Source organism: Pelodiscus sinensis, chromosome 3 (genome assembly GCF_049634645.1).
Source record: "Pelodiscus sinensis isolate JC-2024 chromosome 3, ASM4963464v1, whole genome shotgun sequence".
In the NCBI taxonomy this organism is placed as follows: domain Eukaryota; kingdom Metazoa; phylum Chordata; order Testudines; family Trionychidae; genus Pelodiscus; species Pelodiscus sinensis.
This window is the reverse complement of record NC_134713.1, coordinates 46,350,671-46,376,999: the sequence shown is the minus strand read 5'-3', so window position 1 is coordinate 46,376,999 and position 26,329 is coordinate 46,350,671. Positions and strand designations below refer to the sequence as shown.

At 39.4% G+C, this 26,329-nt stretch overlaps 1 long non-coding RNA gene across 1 annotated transcript in view; it reads left to right on the top strand.

Annotated features, from left to right (window-relative positions):
- The first annotated feature begins 271 nt into the window (after positions 1–271).
- The window catches only part of LOC142827586 (uncharacterized), a 51,887-nt gene continuing 25,829 nt past the window's right edge, over positions 272–26,329 (top strand). Inside the window, exon 1 of the long non-coding RNA XR_012902265.1 lies at positions 272–445. This is a non-coding gene — a long non-coding RNA (uncharacterized LOC142827586). The remainder of the gene's footprint in view (positions 446–26,329) is intronic.

The following is a 26,329-nucleotide window of genomic DNA, read 5'->3' as shown; positions in this document are numbered from 1 at the left end:
TCCTCAATTTTTTTCTGACTTTTTGGTGTTGACAAGTCAACTCCCCCTCACCATCCAAAAAAGGTTTTGAGAGTAAAGTTTTGCCCAACTCTAGTTCAAGGATCCTCCATGTCATAGTACCCTAACTGTAGTCCCCGTGTTCATGGAAGTACACCACCGGCTCCCTTTGTCTGCCGTCAAAGACTCCCCTGTCTGTTCTAGAATGTGGAACATGACTTGCGAATGGTGCAGCTGCATGTGTAACAGAATGCTGAGAGATTTGACAATTGGGGTCACTTTTTCTGCACTTTATTATTAAGATGAACAGAAGTTGCATTACTGCATAAACTGGTGTCATGAGGTTGACAAACCCCATTCTGGACAGCAAACTGAACTAATGTGGGCTCAGCTGACTCCAAGCTGCTACACCTGTGAGAGATGTATGTACCACTCTATATAATGAAAGGTAAGTACACTATTTATATTCAAAATAATTTATTTTATAATTATATGGTAAGAATGTGAAACAAGCAATAGTGTACTGTGTGTACAGTAATAGTGTACTGTGGCACTTTTGTATGTTTATGTCTATTTTTTAAGCGAGCAGTTGTAGGAAAGATAAAAATTGGGGTACACAAAACAAATCAGAAAGGGGCACAGAAGAATTGAAAGGTTGACGGATGCTATCTTAGGAGATTGGCTGTCCAAAGCCACAGCCTAAGTCGTCAATTGGGTCTGATTTGAGCAGGAGACTGGGAAATCTGAACCTCAATTTCCATTAACAAATAGGTTTTATAAGTACACTAAAATAATAGTATGTGATACTCATTTGTAATGTAGTTCACTAATATCAGGATACCATTACACTCATATCTAACATACCAAGGTTAGTATCATTGTGCGCTATTGTGCAGCAATGTGACTTAAATAATTAAGAAATTAAAATATACTCAAATTATCAGTGTAGCTTCTCTTTACTCTCTCTCCTTGGAATTTACACCAAGACAAACTTACAGCTAATTTCATCCTATAAAAGCCAATGAAGTTATGCCAAGAATGAATGTAGACCTCAGTGAACACCTGTTAAGATTGGGTTTCCCAGTCTTTGATGCCTAAAGTTTTGGGAATATTTAGAACATCCTGTTGAATGATGAATGAGATCCACTCTACTCTAGGATTAAACAGTTTGTGGCATTTATTTTTGTACATTTTAAAGACAATGCTAATACCATTCTGAATAACACAGACATGACAACCACCCCTGCCCCTCCTCCCCCCCAAAAAAGCATGGAAGCAAGAAAATAAATTGATCAAGTTACCTTTCCTGGGGATAATGGTGATTTTTTTTTTTTTTTTTTTTTTTTTTTTTTTTTTTTACACAAACTATTGTCTCTGTATACTTCTCCTATATCTTCTCCACTTTCCTACTGTCAGGCACTCTCTCTGATATCCCATTCTCTAACTTTACACACTATTCAGTTACTTTGTGTGTAGCTATTCATTTGAAATCCCCAACTAAACAGTTATGCATAAATAGCAATAACTAACCTAAACCAATATATTTTTTACTTGCCCTACTAACAGTATTATTTATCTCTTGTATTGTCTATTCAATACTATTCATCCCTCTGTCTACATCCAGTTGGTTTCATTTGACTATTCCATTTTTCTAGCCTGGGAATTTTGCTTGCTAGTTAACAAATCCCTCCTGACATTCTGTTTTACCTGGCTATTTATGCAGACTAAAATTTTACAAAGGAAGACACATAAGCAGGTTTCATGTTTTATGCAACTCTGAAGCTTTTCCAGCTAAGTTTTGGATTGCTACGACATCAGGGACACATACAAAAGCAAATCTCCTTTATAATTTCGTATAATATTCATTTTTCTAACATTGTTTAGTATATATACAATTTGACTAACACAATTCATTACAGTTTGCCAACCATCACAAACTCATAAAAGCCTGATTCTAAAGTCCTGTGCAAGCAAAACACCATTTAAAGATAACTGGCATTTTGCCTGCATCGGGTTATAAGATCAGACACATAGCTGTGAAGTTTTGGCAGATTCTATTCATGCATATAGCAAGAACATGGTAGAAGAGCTCCCTTTGTTTAAATGTCATTCTGATAATCACAGTTCAATTCCTGAATTACATATCTACGATAACTTAAATCTGATCAATGTATGTATTACACACAAAGTCACAAATCAAAGCATTGCGTTTAAACGTAAACACATGCTTAAATTCATCCCTATTTAAAACACCTAAATCATTAATAAACCAAGCCCCAGGAATACTTTGATGCCCTCAGAAGGTGCTACAGAAAAGGAAAGCATACTCTTAGCACAGTCTAAAATGAAATGCATTGACACTCGTTTCCTCTATAGTTTGGGAAGAAACTTTATAGTTAATTTCTGAACATCAACCCTTTATTTAGTTTTTTCTTGATGGGTGTTTGTGTTTATTCATGAGAGGCAGAGTATGTTAAAAGTATATATCATAAAGTCAGTCTGCTTCTTTTGGGAAGAATAGATTATCAGATTACATATTTCTTTACATTTAATTTATCAGGCAGTTTGCCGGCAGGTGTATGTTGACTATGCTTGATACATCAAGAGCAAAAACAAACAAAAAACACCACTATGAACATCCATTTTAAAAAGCTGCAAGATCATTAGGATAAAGAGCTCTGTGAACAGCATAAATCAAATCAAAATTCCACAGAAATCTGGATTCTAACTTTCTCTACATTAGCCACAGATTCAGTGAACAACATCATAAACACATTTTGTTGAAAATTTCAAATAAATAAGAAGACCTTTGAAAAATCTGCCATCAGGCTTCAGAAGCCTTTCAAGCAACAGATTAATATTTATTTTTATGATAAGGAAATAAAGAAAAGACATTTCTGTTAAGATGAATTCTTGCGGAAAAGCTTGACTGAAGTACGAGTTCCACTTGGGGAGAAATCACAGCTCAGAAATTATAACTAGTGAGGTTATAAAAAAAATCATAACATTCAAAGTAGACACAACTGTCTCCTATAGACACCAATAATTAAATTTCTTTTATCCAGTGGAAAAAGCCATGCCAGCTTCCTATAATGAACTCAGCATCACCTCAAGGCTTTTTAATCTTAGTACTTCTACAGCTATGCATCAAAGTGAAATTATAGATCTCATGTATTTTATGATAGAAGAGAACACTATGCATACATGATAGGGCTTTAGTGATGTTCAATCTGTGGAGCATCCCAAAAAGAAAACATTCTTGAAAGAGAATTTATATTGCATGTTAACTATTGTGAACTGAAATTGCTGTAAAAATAAGCCATAGAACAATTCCATAGCAAAAATAGAACATGCAAAAATTCTTAATGGACAGATAAAAAAAGATACTGCTGGTACAGTTGCATGAGATTTTGGAAAAAATAATTAAAGATAAGTTGTAGTTTAGGCTATTCACAATCCTTTCTTATTGATTTGTGAATAAAAACAATTGCTCATTAATATTTTCTTTGCATTATGACAGTTTATTAAACACTAGCACAGTTGTAGGAACAAATTTAATAAACCAAAATATTAAACAGCAAGTGGATGTTACACTTTAAGTACCCTTTCTACTACTAGAGTAGTATAAAGTAGATTTAGGGCAGTGGAGAGCAACTTTCGGACTGAGCACTACATATAGCCAATTGGGGTTCTGTGTGTGGTTCATGAGACATTTTGTTTACCATTGCCCACACAGGGCTGCCAGATTCCACTGGTTTCATTCTGCGTAGTGTTTTTTCTACTGGTATTTCTAAAGGGAGACATATGTAAAGCAAGGACATGTGAAGCAAAGTGCATGGTGGCTGCACACAATGCTGACTGAGAGCTGTGTGCTCCCTCTGCATCCAATAAAAGCGTTGCTACGGTTCAATCACTACACCACCACTGGGTACATAAATACAGTTGGCATAACTTCCCTAACCCAGGAGACCAATTTGTTTACAGCAATCTTGTGGTCCATTGAGGTGAAGGGCCACTCATGAGGCCCACTCAACAGCCTAGGTTGTCCATGGCCAACGTAGGATTTGTCTAAATATGACAATGCAGAATATGGTAGAATGCGTGTTCCTGATTAATCAAATTCTGAATAAAACATTCCTATTCTGAAACATGTGCGCACATGTGGAATTAATCTACTTCCACAATGGAATTAGTCAGCAATAAATATTTCCGAATAACTCCCTGTGTAGATAAGCTCTCAGGGAATTTAGAATCAGATCTTCACTGCCTCTTTTACTTGGGAAATACTATTTGTTGTGCTATGTATTGCCTATAGTTTGTAACAATCATATGGGTTTTAGCTTATAGCAAAATATTTGGTTATGACACACATTTATTTTGCATTAAACATCCCTACATTGTCTCCATATTCTATCTCCTGTACAGAATAAATGCTGTGTATGTCGATGGTTGACTGCCAAAATGTATTGTAAGAGTTTGCTGAAAGCAGTTGAAAGAAACCACACCACAGCTGAATAGTTCAAGATAGATGAGTCGTTGAACAGAATTTGTAGAGTTCCTTTATGAGCAGGATCCAAAGTTTCAGATTCGTGCTTCACTGAGCAGCATCAAATCACTTTGAAATAGGTAGTACAGAGACATTTACAGAGGGCCCTACAGTATGTCAAAAAGAGTACTTCATCACTGTGAAAAGCTGACCTCTGACAGCTTTTTAAACTATGCCTGTGACTTAAGTTTGTACATGCAGTAGGCGTTACTCAGTGTATAGTTTTAACTGTGTGAATACAGCATATATTGGCAGCAGTTTGATTAGAAAAGATGAAGCCTTTTGGAATTAAGACCCATGATCAAGCTTCCATATAAAGAAAAAAATCTAGTTCTGAAATGAAGAAAAATGATCAAAGTGTATTGAAGTGATACACAACATGAACCCAAGTAATATCCCGGCTCACAGCTCTTAAGTCATTAAAGCTAAGCTATTATGACTTCCACATCATGTATGCTTGAGAGTTGTATTACATCCCCTGTAAAAATGTTTGCCACGTAATTACAGTACCTGTTTCATACCTCAAAATGTACTTTGCACAGATCTTCCAGCTACACTACCACATGGCTATTTTAAATGTGGCAGCAATAACGTCTTGTACTACACATTTGCTTTCCTTTCCTCTGCTCTACAACAATATCAGATTGCAACATTTATCTACTCCAATGAAAAAGATGATGGCAATCAGAGCTAATCATTGCCTAAGAATAGGAATTTTAATTAAAGGAAATAAGATGGGAAGCTTTGTTGCAACTTATGGCTGGTGTCTGGGATAGGACTGATATAGATTCTGATTGTAAAGTGGAGATGAGCCTTGAAATCTACACAGTCAGAGGTGCCCCTTAGTACCTTGTACTCATATGAGCTGAGTGATAGGGTCTATTGGTTATATGATGGAATCCTTGGTAATGCCATACAGGACCAAGTTAAATGGCTGGTATGTGGGAAGGGAGGACCTTGGGCACCCATATCCTATTGTTAAGTTAAGAAAGTTGTGGCAGGCTGCTTAAATCCATCCTTGTGTTTGCCTGTCTTTTATTCAATTGCTTGTCCTGATCATTGTTGTTTTTTGTGACCTTTTCCTTCTTGGTTAGTCTCTGTTTCAAAAATAATAGCCAAGGATACAATGTCAGTATTTAACATTTTCCTAAGAGCATCAGCTTCTAATAAAGGATATTCAGACACTGCCGTGGTAGATACTGTAAAAGAACCTAGACAGATGAATAGCAGTATTCTTGTTTGTGGTTAGCTTCTCTGCATTCCTGCTTTTTTAGGTTGGCAATTCAAACTATTTACAAAATGCCAGGAAAGTACATATGTTACTTACTTCTGTAGCTTGCAGAATGAATTAACGTTGGTGTTACCTATTGTGACAAATCTCCTCCTCAACCCTTGTGGGTCTTGCATTTTCAGGGGGATTACTTGCCTCAGAGGCTCACAGCAGCTCTTAATTTAGACACCAGCTTGCTGTTTGTTGAGCTACTCTCATCATTAGCCAGCAAGGGAAAGGGAGGGGAAACCAATCTTCATAGTCTCTGTGACTCCTCGGAGAGTAGGACAAACCTGTGTACCAGAGCCACTCTCTTTCGAATACTAAAATGAGGAGGAGGTGGGGAGGGGAACTTGGGTCAGGGGAATCCTGGAAATCCCCTGGTGGCAGCAGAGCTGTGATGGCTGGGTAGACCTGACTGGGAAACCTCCGGTGGCAGCAGGGCCAGGCAGTAGCCTGGGGGCACTGGCTAGGGAATCCCTGGTGGCTGCCCTGCCAGGGCACCCTAGGGAAACCCAGGTGGCAGTGGGGCCAGATCATAGCAGCAGGGCCAGTGGCAGATGGGTGGCCCAGAGCCAGGGAACACTGAGGAACCTTTGGAGCTGGCTGCAGCTGCATGGGGTTGGTGGTAGCTGGGCCACCCTGGGCTGGGGAACTTCTGGGAACTCCAGTGGCAGTGGAGACAGCAGGGTAGGGGAAATTGAACTCCTCTGGTTCAGCAAACTCCCTGGTGTAGGATGACTCAGGTCCCAAGGTGCCAGACCTTGGAGGTCCAACCTATATCAGTTGCATGACAAGTATGAATTTCTGCTCAACTTCCCCATTAATTTCTCCAGTACTTCCCTTAGTGAAGGCTCTTCTTTCTGGTACTTGCTTGTGATTCCTCCTCCCAAATTCTCCATAGCTCCTTCTCTCCTCAACTCCCACACACTGAGCTAACAGAAGAGGACCTTTTAACCTGTCTCAACTTGTTCTTAATTGGCCTGATTGATTCTAGCAGATTCCTTCAGGTTCTGGATTAGCCCTTGCTGGTTCACTCTGGCAACAGGGATTTATTTAACCTGGGTCTTTATTTCACCATTATCACCTTCCTCTAGACATCTGGCCTAACTCTGTCACACTCTAACGTTGTTGTTATTCCCTTCAATACATCCCATAACAATTTTTCTCATTCCTTCTCTCACTTTCAGTTCAAGTCACTGATGGCAATCTATACAAATACGTAAAACAAACAAAAGAAAACACAAGACTGTTTGTCAGTCAAATAGAAATGACCTACCAAAATACATTACACACTTGGGTGCATCTAGACTGGCAAGATTTTGCACAAAAGCAGATGCCAGCTGTCTACACTGGCCGCACTGACAAAATGTAATGTCAAAAAGAGTAATGTACAAAATCAGTGCTTCTTGCGCAAATACTTTCACGCTCCCGCTCGGGAAAAAGCCCTCTTGTGCAAGAATACTTGCTCAAGAGGGCCAGTGTAGACAGGGAAAAATTGTTTTGCGCAAAAAGCCCCGATGGCTAAAATGGCGATCGAGGCTTTCTTGTGCAAAATTGCGTCTAGACTGGCCACGGATGCTTTTGCGCAAAAGCACTTTTTGCTCAAAAGCAGTGCCAATCTAGATGTGCTTTTGCGGAAATACTTTTAATGGAAAAACTTTTCCGTTAAAAGTATTTCCGCAAAATCATGCCAGTCTAGACACAGCCACTAAGTTTGGGATTTGATCCTGAGTCTACTTGCCATTACTATTCATTTCTTACCTGGTGACATATCACTGTGTAGCATAATGCCATCTTTCTTCTTTTTCCAGAGTCAGACAGTTTCTCATCACTTTCTGATGAGTTTTTATTTTTCATAATTCCTAAATATGAGGTATTGTCTCACATGATCATAATTCAGACTGTATAATAGAAAGTGTCTGTGTCCATCTCTTTACTGTCACCATAGCTGTACAGTCTGTTTTCTTTGCATTTAGACTGTGTATCAGTCCATTTCCATCTATAGGCTGTGGGGTCTTCTGTATTTAGCAAGAATCTGTCTCTGTTTTGCACATTTCATCTTGGTAAGGTAGGCTGATGTTATGCTAGTTTTGGGCAAGGATCTGTAACTGTCTATTTCTTTTTTCTGTTTGGGATTTATCCTTCTCAATAACTGGTGTACTGATGTTTTAGATGCTAGTCTAACACATTGAAGATGGTTTGACTTTGGTCAGAATTATTTGCTTGAGTTGTCAAGGAGTGAAAGTTAAGATCAGGGTGCAATATTTTCCTTTGCTCTTTGACTTTAACTAGAATTTGGCTTACTAGTTTGAATTTATAAAGACGAATTTCTAGCACTGTATAGTAGTTCTCACACATTTATTTCCCATTGACATGAGCAGAGAATACCCTTTGAGTTCTGATGGCAAGTTGACATCCTCAAGCATTCTCGTTTCTTTGGTAAACACTACTATTTATATGTAACATACAATTCCTTCAGAGGCCAAACTCTTGTCTATCAGTTGAATTGGTTCACCTCAATGTTCTAATTCTTATTTTCTTTGTACATCTCATTCTGTCATGTTACAGTACTTATACCTCTTGGATTTTTCCTTTGCTCTTTTTTCTGCATGCCACTTACCATTATAGCTCCTAAAAGAAGTTCACAAAATTGGTGTAATTACTGTTTGCAATTTGAGCTAGTTAACCCTAATGAGCCTTTAATTCTCATTACGTAGAAACTAAATGAATTCTTTGCATCAGTCTTCATGGCAGAGGATGTGAATGAGATTCCCAAACCTGTGTCATTCTTTTTAGGTGAAAAATCTGACACTTTCCCAGATTGAGGTGTTATTAGAGGATGTTTTGGAACAAATGGTTAAAATAAACAGTAATAAGTCACCAGAACCAGATGTTATTCACTCAAGAGTTCTGAAAATATTCAGATGTGAAATTGCAGAACTACTAACTGTGGTTTGTAATCTATCCTTTAATTCAGGTGCTAAACCAAATGACTGGAGGATAGCTAGTCTGTGATTCCAGTCTTTATAAACTGGGCTCCAGAGATGATCCTGGCAATTACAGGCTAGAAAGTCTAACTTCAGTATTGGGCAAACTGGTTGAAACTATAGAAAAGAACAGAATTGTCAGACACATACATAAACAGAATTTGTAGCGGAAGAGTGAACATGGTGTTTGTAAAGGAATGTCATGCCCCACCAATCTACTAGAATTTTTTAAGGCAGGATGATCATGTGGACAAGGGGAATCCAGTGGCTAAAGTACACTTAGGGTATGTACTACATAAATTGTGTATCTTATTTTGAAATAGCTTATTTTGAAATTTGGCATGTCTACACACTGCCAAATTTTGAAATAACATGCTATTTTGAGACATCCGTTAGCCCTCATGGAACAAGGATTACCAGAATGTTGAAATAGTGTGCCTATTATCTCAAAAATATTTCAAAATAACAGGTGGCTTGTTAAGATGCAGGGTAGCTATTTAGGGATACCTCTGCTATCCCAAAATATTCCAAAGCCTCAGAAAGCCTTTGACAGGGTTCCTTACCAAAAGCTCTTAAGAAAACTAAGCTGCTATGGGATTAAAGGGAAGGTGTTCTCATAGTACAAAGATAGGAAACAAAGGGTAGGAATAAATTGTCAGTTTTCAAAATGAAGAGAATTAACAAGTGGTTTCCCACAAGGGTCCATGCTGGGACCAATCCCATTCAACATTTTGATAAATGATGGGGAAAAAGTGGTAAACAGTGAGGTGGCAACATTTGCAAATGATACAAAACTGTTCAATATAGTTAAGTCCAAAGCAGACTATGAAGAGCTTCAAAAGGATCTCACAGAACTCAGTGACTATGTAACAAAATGGCAGATGAAATTCAGTGTTGATAAATTCAAAAGTAATACATGTGGAAAACAATCGTAACTATATGTATAAAATGACAGAGACTAAATTAGCTGTTACCACTCAAGAGAGAAATCTTGGGGTCATTGTGGATAGTTCTCTGAAAACATCTACTATATAAATCCATTCTATGCCCACATCTTGAATACTGCATGCAGATGTGGTTGCCTAATTCCAAAAAGGATATATTGGCATTGGAAAAGTCTCAGAAAAGGGCAACAAAATGATTAGGGAACAGCTGCCATATGAGGACAGATTAATAAGACTGGGACTGTTCATCATGGAAAAATAGGAGACTAAGGAGGAATACAATAGGAATCAATAAAATTATGACTGGTTTGGAGAAAGTAAATAAAGAAAAATTGTTTACTCCTTCCCATAACACAAGAATCTGGGATCACCAAATGAAATTAATAGGTAGAATGTTTAAAGCAAACAAAAGGAAATACTTTATATAATGCACAGTGAATTTGTGGAACTCCTTGCCAGAAGATGTTATGAAGGCCAAAACTTTAACTGGGTTAAAGGCCCATTGTGAGGGGGTCACTCACCACCGTAGCAGGGGTCCATCATCTGTCCCCAGAATCAGTCCATTCCGCCCGCACAGGCCCCCGCTCACGTGGCATTCCCCCTCTGGAATCTTCCAGTCGCGCTGCTCTCTTCGCCACACTGCCCTCCGGCAGTGCTCAAGTCACTCGCTCTGAGCCCCCCTTCCGGGGGTTGGTGTCTCTCCAGCAGGCCTTGCCACAGGCCTAGCAGGCTGGCCGGTTCGCTGGCTGTCCGAGCGCCCTGGCCCCGCCAGACTCTCTACCCTGCCCTAGCTCTAGAGAGTGTCCTGCTCCCTCAGCAGCCAGGCTCACACTCCCTTTGCTGAAGCAGCCCTTCCCTTTTATAGCTCCCAGCTGGGCCTTAATTGGTCAACGCCGCCCAGCTGGGCTGAACTCCCCGGGCCTGCTCCAGGCTGGGGTTTGGCTCTTAAAGGGCCAGTACAGGGCAGCTGCCCTGTTACACCCATCAATGATTACTATCCAGGATGGGCAAGGATAGTGTCCCTAGTCTCTATTTGTCAGAAGCGGGGAAAGAGCAGGGATGGATAACTTAATTACTTTTTCTGTTCATTATTTCTAGGGCACCTAGCACTGACAACTATCAGAAAACAGAATACTGGGCTATATGGACCTTTGGTCTGAACCAATATGCTGTTCTTATGTTCTTATTCATGATTCTGGTTCAAGAGACATTTCCTAGCAATGAATTGTGTTGCAGATACAGAAATTAAAAAGTCCTTCTCTTTGTACCATACATCATTCTGGACATATAGAATATAATATATAATATTAACAGGAAATTACACTTTTTTTAAAAAATTACGGAATATGAATGCTATATAAAATGCCTTGACTTTTCTTGGCCAATCTTCTTTTACTTCCTGTACCTCAAGGTGACCTAAGTTCTCAGATCTGCTTTGTGATTCTCTCACCCCAGCGGGCAACCTCCTGTGTGCTAGATTTTTACTGCTTGGGAGTTATAGTGGGTCATTTTGCATTGCAATCACAGAAGGTTTGCCACAGACAGGTGCACAGGGAGAGGATTCATGTTGCTCTGTCCCACAAGGACATAAACTGTGACCTCTTTAACTTTGGGCTTCACTTTATCTTCCATTACTGTTGCACTTGAATTCAAAATGTTACACAATAAGTCCGCAGAATCTGCTGCAAGCTTATGTATTTCTTACGTTGACCTCATTATTGTATTATCTGAATGCATCACAATCTTTAACATATTTGTCCTCTCAACATGCTTGTCAATAAAGTTCTATTATCTCTATTTTCTAGATGGGGAACTGAGGCACAGAGAAACCACACCAAAGGTCACACAACAATTCGGGGGAAGTGAAGGGAACTAAACCTCTATCACAAGGTCCTGGCTAACCACTAAATATTCTGTCACTCACCAGCTCTAAGTGCCACTGTGGAAAGCAGGATAATATCCTTGCCTCCTTTTTGCCTCTTTTGAGGTGGCCAGCACTGCTAGAGGAACAAGTCCAGAGAAGTCCTTGTGCTATTCTTGGGAAGGATAGAGTGCAAGAACTGTGCCACATCCTCTGAGGAGTTGCTGCCCTCCTTCCTTGCATTGGTTGGTCAATATCAGGCTTTTGATTATTCAGTTTGATATATTTAAGATGTTCCTTAACCAACCAACTTGCTTTCACTCATGTTAAGCAAACCCTGGCAAAAATATGTTATGAAACATCTTTGAGGACTACATCATGGTCTAACTTTCAGGGCCCAAGACTTCATAATATTAGTATATATCACTAGCAGCATGATGCCGTTTTAATGGTTTCTTATTCCTTCGAAGCTGTTCTCAAAGTACATGACTTAATTCTCAACATTGGTTAAGTGATCCTGAATCGGGCCAACTTCAGCTTGTTTCTCATTTTCCTGAAGTAAAAGTCTTGAAGCATCCTGCAAGCTTATTAGCACCTTCTGCAAGGTGTTGATTGAAATTCCATGGGATTTGAAGTTCCTTGACAGTATCTAGCAGGAGGTACTTAGGACTTTGCCAGACTAGCCCCTTACTGCTGTACTTTAAGCACAAATTACATAATGTTGTTTTATTCATGGGTCCCTCTTATGTCTGGTGATTCTGCCTCACTGCAGGGGTAGCTGCCCTTCTGGGAGATACATCTGAAGCACATTGTACATTGTGCTCTTTTTATGACTTTACATATATTATCTTGTGTCATTTTTCTTAATGTAAACATTTAGTCATACAAATGATAAGCATATATGTGCTATGGACGTGTGAAACATAACTTTCTTTAGCAAAGCAAGCAGAGGTGCTCTATTTTTTCTTCTCTATGTAAGTTCTTATACTGTATTCATTACTGTAGCCTTCTAGTAATGCACTGAGCAATATGATCTGGCATATGTTGTTCATTCTCTCATTCTCTCTCCTGGGAGAGAATTGCATTCACTGAAGTGTTTTTGGAAGATTTTAAGGTTTTGCTTTCTTAAATATATTTGTCACTCTCTATTTATATTACAGAAACACGTGAGGTTTTTGATGGTCTTTTGTTCATAGGCGAGTTCATTCTACAATCTAGGATGAGCCCATGAGCAAGTTTTGTCTCCAAGATAGACAAATTTTAACCTTAGGCTATGTCTACACTGCTGGGGTTTTTTCGGAAGAGGCTTTTCCGACATTTGGCTCATCTACACGGGGCCAAATGTTGGAGAAACCTCCTCATTCGGAAAAGCCCTTATTTCTCATAAAATGAACACTACAGGGCTTCAGACATTTTTTTTGGAAGAGGAGACGCATTCCCTGGGTGTGTTGAAGTTTTTCCAGGAGACCTCCAGTATCCTGGAAAAACTCCATAGTGTACATATAGCCTTAGGCTACATCTACACTGGCATGATTTTCCAGAAATGCTTTTAATGGAAAAGTTTTCCGTTAAAAGCATTTTCGGAAAAGTGCATCTAGATTGGTAGGATGCTTTTCCGGAAAAGCACTTTTTCTGGAAAAGCGTCCGTGGCCAATCTAGACGCGCTTTTCCGCAAAAAAGCCCCGATCGTCATTTTCGCGATCGGAGCTTTTTTGTGGAAAACAGTACTGTGCTGTCTACACTGGCCCTTTTCTGGAACAGTTTTCTGGAAAAAGACTTTTGCCCGAATGGGAGCAGCATAGTTTTTCCGGAAAAGCACTGATAATTTTACATTAGATCGTCAGTGCTTTTCCGGAAATTCAAGTGGCCAGTGTAGACAGCTGGCAAGTTTTTCCGGAAAAGCTGCTGATTTTCTGGAATAACTTGCCAGTGTAGACACAGCCTTAGTGTAGAATTCTAGTATGCCATAGGAGCAGATTTATCAGCTATGTTTTCATCCTGAAGCTTTACTTGGTCTTTTAGATATTTTGGGCCTAGGCCAGAGAGCTCCTTGAAAATAAGGACTGAGTCCAGGAAACTTTGATTCAGTATTCTCTAGGTATAGTGAGTGGAGGAAAGATTCAATGTGCTTGTGGTAGCTTGCATTGCTGAGATGTGCTGCAGCATTCTGTACCAGTTGAAGTTTACTAAGTACTGAAGGCTTAATTTCCAGTGTATCTCACTGCCTTATCCTGGATCCCTTCCCTCTCTCTTAAGATCATTACTCATGATCAATAGTGTAAAATGCTCCTCAAGTACTGGAAGATGAGAATGGATTGGCTGCACTCTCTCCACTGACAGTGGATGATCAGCCATCGGTACCACTAAAGTGCCTAAATCTAGATTGTGACAGGTCAAGAGTATTAGCTTCAGTTAAATGACCCTGTAGTTGGCCTTTGTGTAGCTTTTATATGAGTTTGATAATGAACGGAAGGTTTGACACTGGAAGATAGTGGGCTAGAACAGATATGTCCAAGTGAGTCTCTTCAATGTTGATCAGACTATTGTGTTTGAAGGAGGAAGGTAAGATTCCTTCTCTGAATGAATAGTTACTATTTTGGTCAAGGGTGACCCCAGCTCATTTGCATCAGAGGAGAGAAGAGAACATGGATACACAGCTACACAGAGCATAAGGAATTCAATGCGAATGGATGTTTGATTCCTTCATATGGCCCTCATTATGAGACAATTATAGTGTCAGCAAAGGTCTTTACTGCTACTAATGTGCAGCTAATTAATGATTATTACATCATTAACAATAGCCTCTGACTAGGTATAAAGTCTTTGTATTTTCAGCTCTACTTCACATTTTGTATTTCTTTACAGAGAACCTCACCATTTTTCTATGGTCGTCTCTGTTACCTAGGCCTTCTTTATATTCCACTAATCTTTAATCTTCAGTGACTTTGCCCTTCTGACCAATTTTGCTGTTGAGCAATGAACATTATATCCAATTTAGTGACAGCCAGCTTGAGGTCAGTCTGCTTTCAGAAAAGAGATGTACAGAAGTATGCGTTAAGTGAGACTACCATGCTGCCTGATCAGTCTGACAGTTTATTATGACACACAAAATCAAAATGGACTACTGATGTCAAAGAAATGTATTGCCTGAGAAAAGATCACAGGATTTGGTCCATTCTTATTTGGAGAATGTTTTCTATTAATAGTAAACAAAGAAAGTAGAATATAAACAATGTGTATGGGGGAGAGAGGGCATGTAGGGTCAAGTCCTTCACATTTGTTCTTGACCTGCCAGCGGGGTTGGGTTAAGAGCTCTTCTGTTCTTCTCCCATAGCACCTGCTCCCTAGTATGCTCAACCCATGTCACCAGCAACCAGCGTTAGGCAGGAGGACGAAGGAGTGGAACCAGCCACTTTTCCCTCTAGCTGCTCAGGGTTGCTGTTCTGTCTATCGCAGTAGCTGACAGAGATCCTGGCTGGGGAGATGGTGGAGGAACTTCTCCAGCTCATACCTGACTGCCAGGAAAAGGAGTGGATCAAGCCAGAGTCTTCTCTCAGCCTCCGACAGCAGGTTTCTTGCTCACGCAGCTCTTGTCCCTGCAGCTGGGCTTGGAGCAGCCAGCTGCTGCCTCCTGACTCAGATTCTCACAGACAGCTGCTGCACAGCACAGAGGCCACAACCAAGAATGTCCAGCTTTAGACAGCCACATGAGAAATATGCCTAGGGTTGCTAGGTAACCCTTTTCAACTGAACACCCAGTTGAAAAGGGATCCTTCCCAGGCTTCTCCCGTCTGGTGAAAATGAGAGAGTGGGTATGGGACAGTGAGAAGGGGTGCAGTGAGTGGGGCAGGACTTCAGAGAAGGGTCAGGGCAAGTGTGTTTGGTTTTGTTTGGTCAAGAAGTTGGCAACCCTTTATCCCTCTCCCCACTCAGGCCAAGCTGCCAGGGAGAAAGGCTGAACATGCTGGAGTGGAAATGCAGTGGGAGAAGGACAGAGCCTCCCCCACCCCACTCCAACCTGTCTATAACATTGGGCGGGGAAAGTATAACATCCCTAGGCTGGACACACAGCAGGGGCCGCACTGGGCAGAGGAGACGTGGGGTAGTCACAGGTCCTCCCCCCACTGTATAGGGAAGTAAGAGTCAACTCTAAAGGCCTATGTCATCCCCTCCCACCTTTGATAGCACAGGGAACTAAAATCCAACAATTTTGTGTGGGAAAGCTGAGAAGGGAAAGGAGGTAATAGAAAGGTGGAATTCACATTGTACATATTTATCAGTGAATCGGTAATTTCTTGATCTCATGTGTTTTGCCTACTGTAAGCAGAACTGATCATTACATTTTGTTAAATGTATGTATGAACCACCTACGTTCCATGTTCCACGAATTATCAGGTGACAATTTTGTAATAATTAATATGATGTCAAATTGGAGAAGTATTTGGCAAATATAACATCCTGAGCCCGCAAATGTTTAAACATTTGTGTAGTCAATAGTGAATCAAATGGTCTCATCATGTGGGAAGAATAATAGAACTAATTTTGTGAGTAAGGTTTACTTTCAAGAGTGAGGATTTCAGAATTGGGTCCATGTGTTTTAACTCTAGGGGTGTGTCTAGACTACATGCCTCCTTCGACGGAGGCATGTAGATTAGCCAGATCGGAAGAGGGAAATGAAGCCGCGATTAAAATAATCGCGGCTTCATTTAAATTTAAATGGCTGCCCCGATCTGCCGATCAGCTGTTTGTCGGCAGATCGGGGGAGTCTGGACGCGATGCCCCGACAAAGAAGCCTTTCTTCATCGACACAGGTAAACCTGGTTTCACGAGGCTTACCTGTGTCGATGAAGAAAGGCTTCTTTGTCGGGGCATCGCGTCCAGACTCCCCCGATCTGCCGACAAACAGCTGATCGGCAGATCGGGGCAGCCATTTAAATTTAAATGAAGCCGCAATTATTTTAATCGCGGCTTCATTTCCCTCTTCCGATCTGGCTAATCTACATGCCTCCGTCGAAGGAGGCATGTAGTCTAGACACACCCTAGGATCTTTGGAAGAAGATAACCCTAACAGTTAATTAACAGCGGACTACATCACATTTATTAATAGCTGCACACATAAGGTTAGATGTACATGCCTGAGTTTCTACTCTGAGAGAAGTGAGGTGCACATATACTGATCTGTTGTCACATTCCACTGGCTGTACTACCCTCCCCTTCTGGCAACAGTCTCCAGCTGGCCAGAGCAGCTGTGGTCAGCAGCCCCAGTAGCTGCTGCCACTGGCCCAGGGTACTCTCCTTCCCCAATTTAATCACAGGTATTTTTAGTGTAAGTCAAGAGCAGGTCATAGGCAATGAACTTTTGTTTATTGGTAGTGACCTGTCTATGGCTTTTACTAAAAAACACTTGTGACTAAACTGTGGCCTTCCTAATAAGCTTTATATAGTTATAATCTATTTAAGTGGTAGCTACACAAAACAAATGCATCTTCAGTGTTCCAACAAACCCACAGTAAACTGACAGTACAATATCTTTATCATTTCATTAGTCTACAGTTTCTCATAAACATTTCAAACTGTGATATACTTTTTGTTCTGAGGGAGTTGTGGGAGTCTAATACATTCAGCAAGCTATAATTGTTCTCAGAATGATTCCATAATCTCAAAATCAGATACTATGACAAGCTTTACACAACTCCTGAATTAATAGGACTCCTGAATTGAAACATTTCTGGTTAGCATTATCACTCACCCACTGGTGCCAGAATAATTTTTATATTGGAGGTGTTGAATACATAAACCTTGCATTTGGGTTATTATTACCACCTCTGTTTTCACCACCTAATATGGATGTGTCTTAATGTAACGAACTACAAAATTTTAAAACAGTGTGCTACTATATCAGAATACTGGCTCTGTGTTTATTATAGCAAGGGCAGCTAAAAGTATACCAAAAGCAAATGTTATATTAGTGGAATGTGTACATGGCTTCATACAATAAAGTCAATGCATATTTTAAAACGTTTTTAATATTTATTTGTAAGATGCATTGTGAGAACTATAATAGATGTTCAGAAATAGCTTTGAAAACATTTCAGACATTGATCATATCAGTGATGTTAGACAGAGTAATAGAGTCCTTTCATGAATTCATTTACTATCTCCCCTCTTTATTTTCCACACCTGCAGATGCCTTAGAATCATACATCATACAGTATTTTATTACTTGGATTCAGAAGTTCTTGTTGATGCAGGCACTGACTTGAAACACTTTCCCATTTAATCAAAGACAAGTTAGCACCATTTCAGGAAATGAGGTTCTCATAAGCAGCGGGTTACATTCATTTCACAATTCTTTTCATTTAGTGAAAGAGGTGTTTTAATATCTTGTAAGTGTCATTAGTATAAATAATCTCTCTAGATTCCAAGGGCTTTTAATAAATTCCTTTTTAAATGTGTGTTCCTATTTGTTCTTTTTGTCTTTTATAGCAGGGAAGTCTCACATTATAAACCTGTCCCCAGTTTTATTGAACTATAAAAATTTTTGCATGCATATCACAGAAACACAAAACCATCAGTGGTTTTATCAGACTTGTTAATCTATAACCTTGTAGTCTATTATACAATAAAGAGGAAATGTTACATTCTTGACATTTACATCTGAAAAGTGGCCAGGTGCAGTAATGTGTATAGGCCAAGCTAATATGCATAATCTGTAGAGTAATGTTTATAGTTTACCCTGTTTCATGTAAAAAATTAAAAACTTTGAAGGAATTTCTAAGGGAAATTCGGACTCTACTGAAATCAATGGGCTTTTTGCCATTTATTTTAATAGGGCAGGATTTCCTTTGTGTCAGAAATTCTTGAATACTGTAGCGATATGTCACTAATGACAGGTTCAAATACTTTATTAGTTTTTAGTTACTTTGGATATAGTTACCCTGCATCTTTGAAACATGCCCATTATTTTGAAATATTTTTTGAAATAATGGACGCGCTATTCTGGCATCCCTGTAACCCTCGTTCCACAAGGGTTAAGGGATGTCTCGAAATAGAGCATTATTTCGAAATCCAGACTGAATGGATGCTTTCTCACATGTAAGCTGTGATTTCTATGGATGGAATGGCCACTAGAGCATCTGTGCTTTTTCCTCTTTCATCTTCTTCCAAAAGAACTCCCCCTTCTTTGTCCACACACGCCTTTTTGCAAAAGAGCTCTTTTGCAAAAAGGCTTCTTCCTCATAGAATGAGGATTACCAATGCTGGAAAAAACCCTCTTCTTTTGATTTTCTTGCAGAAGCACACAATTGAAGTGTGGGTGTCCCTCAAGTTTTGTCAGAAAAACAGCTATTTTTCTGACCGAACTCTGTAGTGTAGACATACTCTAATATTAAGATGCTCTGAGATAACACATAAAGAGAATCTTACAGAATTCTAGAGAACATTAACCTTCCTATAGATTTTTAAAACTTAGAGACTGACACCCATGCTCCAGCATTCATTATGTAGCTTTACAGGCTGGATTAGAGCATCTATTGAAAGGATGCCTTTCTTGCTTTTAAAGGTTTTCAGAGTAATTTTCGATAGAAACTTGTCAATTTTATCCCTGTGCGACTTACCTCCAAGGGCTCCTCCAACTAGACACTCTGGGAATTAGTTTTCAGCTCTGGAGCACACCCTTCCAGCCAGTGTCTCACCCATTATCCCCTGAAGCCACTGTTACTTGTTGTTCTCCACCATCTAATGTTAGAATCCACGTCCTTCCCAGACCGTGGTGTCTTCCTCTCTGGGTATTGCCCTGACACAGTGCACCCACACTCTGGGGTCCTCTCCTTTAAGGACCCGCAACCCCCTTCACCCATCTTGCCTCAGTGACCCACTGTCAGTCTTCATCTAGCCCCTGCCACAGGGGCAAACTGCAGTCTGAAACGGCCATTTATCATTGGCAAGGGGGAGTGGACCTGGTGCCTTTTTTTGCCCTGACTACCTCCCTGCAGCCCTATTAGTCTCAGGCCTTGCATTGAAAGTCTGGGAACTTCAATAGCCAGAGATTCCCCAGCTCTGCCTGCCTTTCCCCATCCCTGCTCTAAATCAGACTAGAGATAACGAGATCAATTCAGTCAGGGAGGATGAGGCCCACTTCTAGCAGCTGATGTGGAGGTGTGAACACAGAGGATACATCTAGACTACAGGCTTTTGTCGAAAGAAATTTGGTTGACAAATACTTTCAACAAAGAGCATCTAGACTACATCCAGTTCTGTTGACAAAGCAAGCCACAGTGTAGACGGAAAGGACAGTATAGAAGCAATAACACCTTCTGTCAACAGAACTGTATAGACAAAGGCGTTATTCCTCAGAGAATGAGGTTTACAGCCGTCGACAAAACTGCTGAGTTCTGTTGATGTTATGTCAACAGAACTCAGTGGCAGTATAGATGTAGGTATAGTTTTGTCGACAAAAGTCCACTTTTGTCGACAAAACCCTGTAGTCTAGACACACCCCAAGAGAGGAGAAACTGCTTTTGTATTTGGCTATCCAGTCACAGTCTTTGTTTAATATTAAAATGATGGTATCAAATTTGCAGATGAACTGTAGCTCAGCAGTTTCTTTCAGAAGGCAGGATACCATACTAAATGGATTTTTGGTCCAACCCAGCATGTCCATTCTTATGTATTTCTTATGTAATTATTTTTTTAAATAATTGTTTTGATTCTCACATTCTATTTTTCTATTTCTGAAAAAGAAATGAGAATGTAACTTGTAAATCTAAGAGTAGTCACCAGATGGTAATACTATAAATGTGTTTATAAATCATGTTAAACTGAATGAATTGGCAGTTAGATTTTGGAGAGTACGTATTAAATTTTATTGAATTAAATAATATTATAGCAGAAAAGACTTTAATACCATTACATAGTGCCAGAAATATTGCATATAATAGCAATAAGTTTCTGGTGACAGAGTTTGAACAAATAGGCATCACAGAACAGATCTTTACAACAGGTACTTGTTCACAATTTTGTTTAGGGTCTAAAATATTGGTTTATTTTCTTTTTTTGCTTGTTATTAGCTAACACTATTCTTTAAAGAAATTAAAGAGTGCTACAAGGAAAAGTTGGTCTTGCTATTGCATTTTCACTAGAAATTAAAGATGATGTCAGATATAGAACTTCTGTAGCACTACCTTCTAAAAATGCAACAAAAGCAAAAGCAATGAATACGCCATTACCTGAATATAGGACACTGTTAATTTAATAAAGGGTCTTGATCATAGAATTTATGATGGCTCACAAGAAGCAATCAGTGATTGAATTAACATGTAGTAAAATACAACACAGTTAATATAAAAATAAGAATTCCATCCAAGCACTAATGTAATTTATAATATAGTAATCACAGAACTATGGGGAGTGAGAGTGAAAAAAAGAGTTCCTCTGAGGAGTCCCCCCTCTCTCCTCATCATGATATGATTAATTTAGTTATCTCTGACGGCAGAGCACCTTTTCTGGGTTTGAATATCTGCAAGGATAATAGAATTACACCTTTCTCTGGTAGCCTTCTCCATTGCTAAACCATGTAGTTTTATTTAATCTATTTTTTCCTAGTTGCAGATGAAGTGCATTACTATTTGTTCTTTTCTCACTTATTATAAAGATAATTGATCCCAGTTCATTTTATTACATTAATTAATGTATTTGTAGACAGTTATCACAATTCCCTTGATTCTTCTTTTTGCCAGACGGAACATATCCAGGTTGCATTAATCTTTCCTCATAGGTCTTAGTTTCAAAGTGTTTAATGGTTTTTATTGTTCTTTCCTGAGCCAGTTTGTCAATGGCTGATTAACAATGTGGTGGTGAAAGCTGAATGTGCTACTCCAAATGAGACCTAAACAATGAGAGGTACAGTGGAATTCCCCTATTGTTTTACATATGATAACAATTGGGCTAAGAATTCCTAACAGCTAATGTATTCAGTGAATTTAATAGGTTTTCTGTTTGTAAATTATATACTAACAGTCTGTTATTACACATTGTTCTCATTCTCCGTTCATTTCCCTTTTGTTGATGAGTAATAATATCCAGGACAGCTTCTAGTCTAGTTGGATGCACTCTTTTAAGAGCTCCCTTCACAAGGCACCTTTGTTTGTTATCCACCAGGAATCTGGGCAATTAAAATATCCTAAATAAATTCCATCACCATGGTGCTTCTGGTTCAATTTAGGCACGCAGTTGCCCACAAAACTCACATCTCTCTTTTATTTATTACAGTAGTGCAAGTGATTTTTTTCATCCTTCATTCTATGCATTGTGTATCTGGTGGCTTTAATTATTGATTTTATTTCATTTCCCCAATTTATTGGGAAAGTAGTATTCTGTAAGAGTCCACTCAACTTGACTCTAATAGGCAAATGTTCAGCCTAGCTTCCAACTTTGTGGGTTTTGGATTCTAAGTGCAAATTATTTTTGGTACAAAACTAAGCCAACAATTGAGAGCAATAATTGCAAATCTGGCTGTATTTCCTTGTAGTTCTTGGCTATACCCTGTTTATTTTAATTCTAATTAACTAGAGTCCTCCGTTTTGAATTCCCACAAGACACTCAACTGTGTTTACCTCTCTTCTATGTGTAGGAAGCTATTAAGGAAACTATAATCTTACTTCAAACAAATACTTCAAACACAATAAAGAGCAGCAATAATTCTATTTACATAAATGATAGCTTGATTCTATTACCTCAATTTCCAATTTGGATAGTTAAATACCCATATCTGTGAGCAGATAAGGCATTTGTGCATCCAACAAATCAGTAATTGTACATGCAAATGAGGACACCAAACACAAACTTTAAGAGTTTGGCTTTTAGCACACACTGATTCCAAAATAAGACTAATCATATCTCTAGACTAATCATATCTCTAGGTTAAGAATAGACTATCATTTTGTATGTCAGATGGTCAATTTAAACATCAAGTTAACCTTTCAGTTGTATGTGTTAAGTGCACTTATTCTAGGAAAAGTGATAGTAGATAATATGGTTGCCTAGAAGGGTTGTTCCCTTTTTCTTATTCTTGTGGGTCAGTACCAAGTTTCTTTCAGTCTGTGTAAAAATCTATAGTGTTTCCTTGAAGTTGTGGTCTTGCCTCTAGCTTTCCTTTTAAACTCACATCAACATATATCCATGGCAGACACAACTTCTATTAAACTAATTCAAGAAATCTGCACAAGTCTTACTGGGAAAGTTAATTCACTGGGGGCATTAATTATATATGACAAGCATAAATAAAAAGGTCAAAAGCAGCCAATGTTGGTGAATTGCATCTCTGTTTCCAGTCCCTGCTCTTCTGCCATGAATCATGGTAGACAATTCTTAACTTTGTTCAGTATTGCAGATGTGTTTATCAAAAATCACTGTGCTGATCCAGAGCTCTAGTAATACATTTCACATAAATTTGTTCAATGGAATGACACTGTTAGCATTCAAACAAAATAAGAGAGATGGTATTAGGCACATGCTCAACAAAAAGACCAATGAACAAGTTCTGAAATACTGGATAATTGTGCAGTGAGGTTCAGTAGCCTTTTTCCTGTGATGTTTATATTACAAGATCTTTCTATGAGCTTAGTTCTTCCTCTGAGTGTCCATATAGTAGCCTTTGAAATTAATATGAGCAATACATAACAAATGTCAGCGTTTTGTACCATATCACAATATACTCAAGTGATGATACAAGGTACTAAATAGTATGTTTTAGGTCTACAGTCTAGTTTTGTCAATTGTTTCTTAGGCCATACCCTCTCACCTGCATCTCTCTTCTGCACCTTCTCTTCCAGATCCCCCACCTCATCCCACTCCTGGGGTATGTCTAGACTACAAGCCTCTGCTGACAGGGGCATGTAAACTAGGCTACCCGACACAGTCAATAAAGCTGGGATTTAAATATCACGAGGCATAAGGGAGTGGTTGACAAAGACTTCCCCTGTCAACCGATCCACGTCTTGATTCGCATGCTGTGCTGACGATCAGCTGAGCCGGCACAGCGCAGTGGCCATTTTTATTTTAATGAAGCCGGGGATATTTAAATCCCGGCTTCTTTGACTGTGTCGGGTAGCCTAGTTTACATGCCTCTGTTGGCAGAGGCATGTAGTCTAGACATACCCCTGAACTCTCCCTCCTGCCCCAGACCCTCCATCCCAGACTCCCAGCCAGACCTTATACTTCCATCCTTTCCTGTGCCCATTTTGTCATCATGGTTAGTTGCTCATGGTCTGTGGAAAGGACTGCATTGAGCAAGGTGGGCTGTGGTCCAAGAAAGTTTGAAAACCACTGCCCTAAAGGACAAATAGAAGAGTCTATTATTGTTTGGGATCTAAGGTTGTCACTCGTGTGTGTGTGTGTGTTTATCTGCTTTAACCTTGTAAATTATTATTTGTTTTTCTTACGTAATACTTCTTTAGTTAATTTATTATAGATTAATTATAAGGGTTGTCTTTGGAGTAGGATCCAAGGTGGATTTGATCTGGGATAAGGGACTAGTCTTTCAGGTTGGGAATAACCTGAATATTATGTGATTTTTGGTGTAAGGAATCATATATCACAAAGGCCAGCTTGTCTGGGTGTAAGAGGAGTACCTGGGAACTGACTGTGTTGGCCTGTGACTACATATTAAAGATATTCGTAGTATTTGAGGATTTCAGGCTTGATACTTTGTTGGTGAAATCTAAGTATAGTATTACAACCAGGCTGTGATTTGAGCATTGCTTCTTAACTGTCTGCTGTGAGCTTGATATTCATGCTTCTGATCCACTCCAAATGGCATGACAGAGTTAAAATTATTACAGTAGAAACTCTCTTGCCTAAGGATGGGATCAGAGGAATTATAATCTCTGCAGTGAAGGGCTTACATTTCTAACAGACTCTTACTGCAAATATTTTTGATAGCTTGGAGTTATACATAGCTAATTGATTATATAAGTTGTATTACAATATACATAATATTACAGACACCACTAATGTTGTGGAGCTATTTCTGAGACTCATCTGAACCATATGGTAAATTGTGTTTCACAATCTCTCCAGCTCTCTGTCCACTAATTAATCTCCTCCAGGATTTATTCTAAGATTACAACGTCTGAGCAGCTGCAGACAGCACCATTCTCTTGTAATGGTCAAATTGCCAAAATAGTGTGGTTTAACCACCCCTCCCCCCAAATTTAGCTTTTACATTGCAAATCACACAGATTCTGGATTAATGGTAAGTGTCAATGTGGGACTATGCCATGGTTAACTGAGACAGTGTTTGAGCTGCTGAAAAAATGTCAATAGGAAAGAATGAGATAGAGACCATTTTCAGCATGTATGCCAAATTAATTATGAGACACGCTCAGAAAGGTTTTGACAAAATGGAAAGAACTAGAATTTCTATTGGTGGACCCCTCTTAACTGACCTCAGATATATTGATGGCATGATGGTCTTTGCTTCAACGCCTGATGCAGTCCAATGAATGTTGGAATCTGTTAAAACAGTTAGCAAGGAATATGGACTATCTCTCAAAGGAGCAAAAATAAAATGCAGACATTTTAACATATATAGTCATGGAGGCTGTTCCACAAAAATTAAAGGAAGACTAGGAATGGCTTGCTTAGGCATGCAATTTTTTATTGAAGTTTAGAAACACCATGGAATCGCAAAATGTTTCTTTGGCAAAAAGCTTAATTTTTTTCCATATCAAAGTACAGATATGAATGGTGGGAAATTAATGCTGTGGACAAGAATAAATTAAAGTATTTTTGATGTGGCGTTTGAACAGACTTTTCCCTGTCTCCTGGATGGAAAAGATGACACGTGTTTATGTTAGAAATATTACTGGAGACAAGCAGATCGTACTGTCAAAAATAAACTAGTGCAAACTTAGGGTACGTCTAGATTAGATGCCTCTGCCAACAGAGGCATGTAAAATAGGCTACCCGACATAGTCAATGAAGCGGGGATTTAAATATTCCCTGCTTCATTAAAATAAAAATGGCCACTGCGCTGTGCTGGCTCAGCTGATCGTCGGCACAGCGTATGAGTCAAGATGCGGGTCAGTCGACAAGGGAAGCCTTTGTCGACTGCTCTCTTATGCCTCATGAAACAAAGTTTACAGGAGTGGTCAACAAAGGCTTCCCTTGTTGACCGATCTGCGTCTTGACTCGCGCGCTGTGCCGACTATCAGCTGAGCCGGCACAGCGTGGTGGCCATTTTTAATTTAATGAAGCCGGGGATATTTAAATCCCGGCTTCATTGACTATGTCGGGTAGCCTATTTTACATGCTTCTGTCGGCAGAGGCATGTAATCTAGACATACCCTTATTCATTGTGGTCATATCAGGTATAGAGATAGAAATAATCTTGAGAAACTTACCATAAAGGGAAAGGTGGCAGGTTAGCATGGCAGACTATGACCAGAAAGAAGATGGATAGATGTTGTGGGGCAGATCCACCAGTGTGGGACAGGCCACCACTTCTTGTAACTCCCATTGGTGGGAGCATTGAACTGCAGTCAACGGGAACTGTGGGAGGCCATAACTGTGTAAACTCAGGTAAATATAAAATTTGGTAGCCTACCAGGGGCTAACCCTGGCAACTTGCATTTGGCCTGTGAGCTGCTTATTGGCCACCCCTGCTTTAGGGGCACCCATGTGTATCCAGTTCCTACTGCTTAAGCTGTAATCCTTTTAATT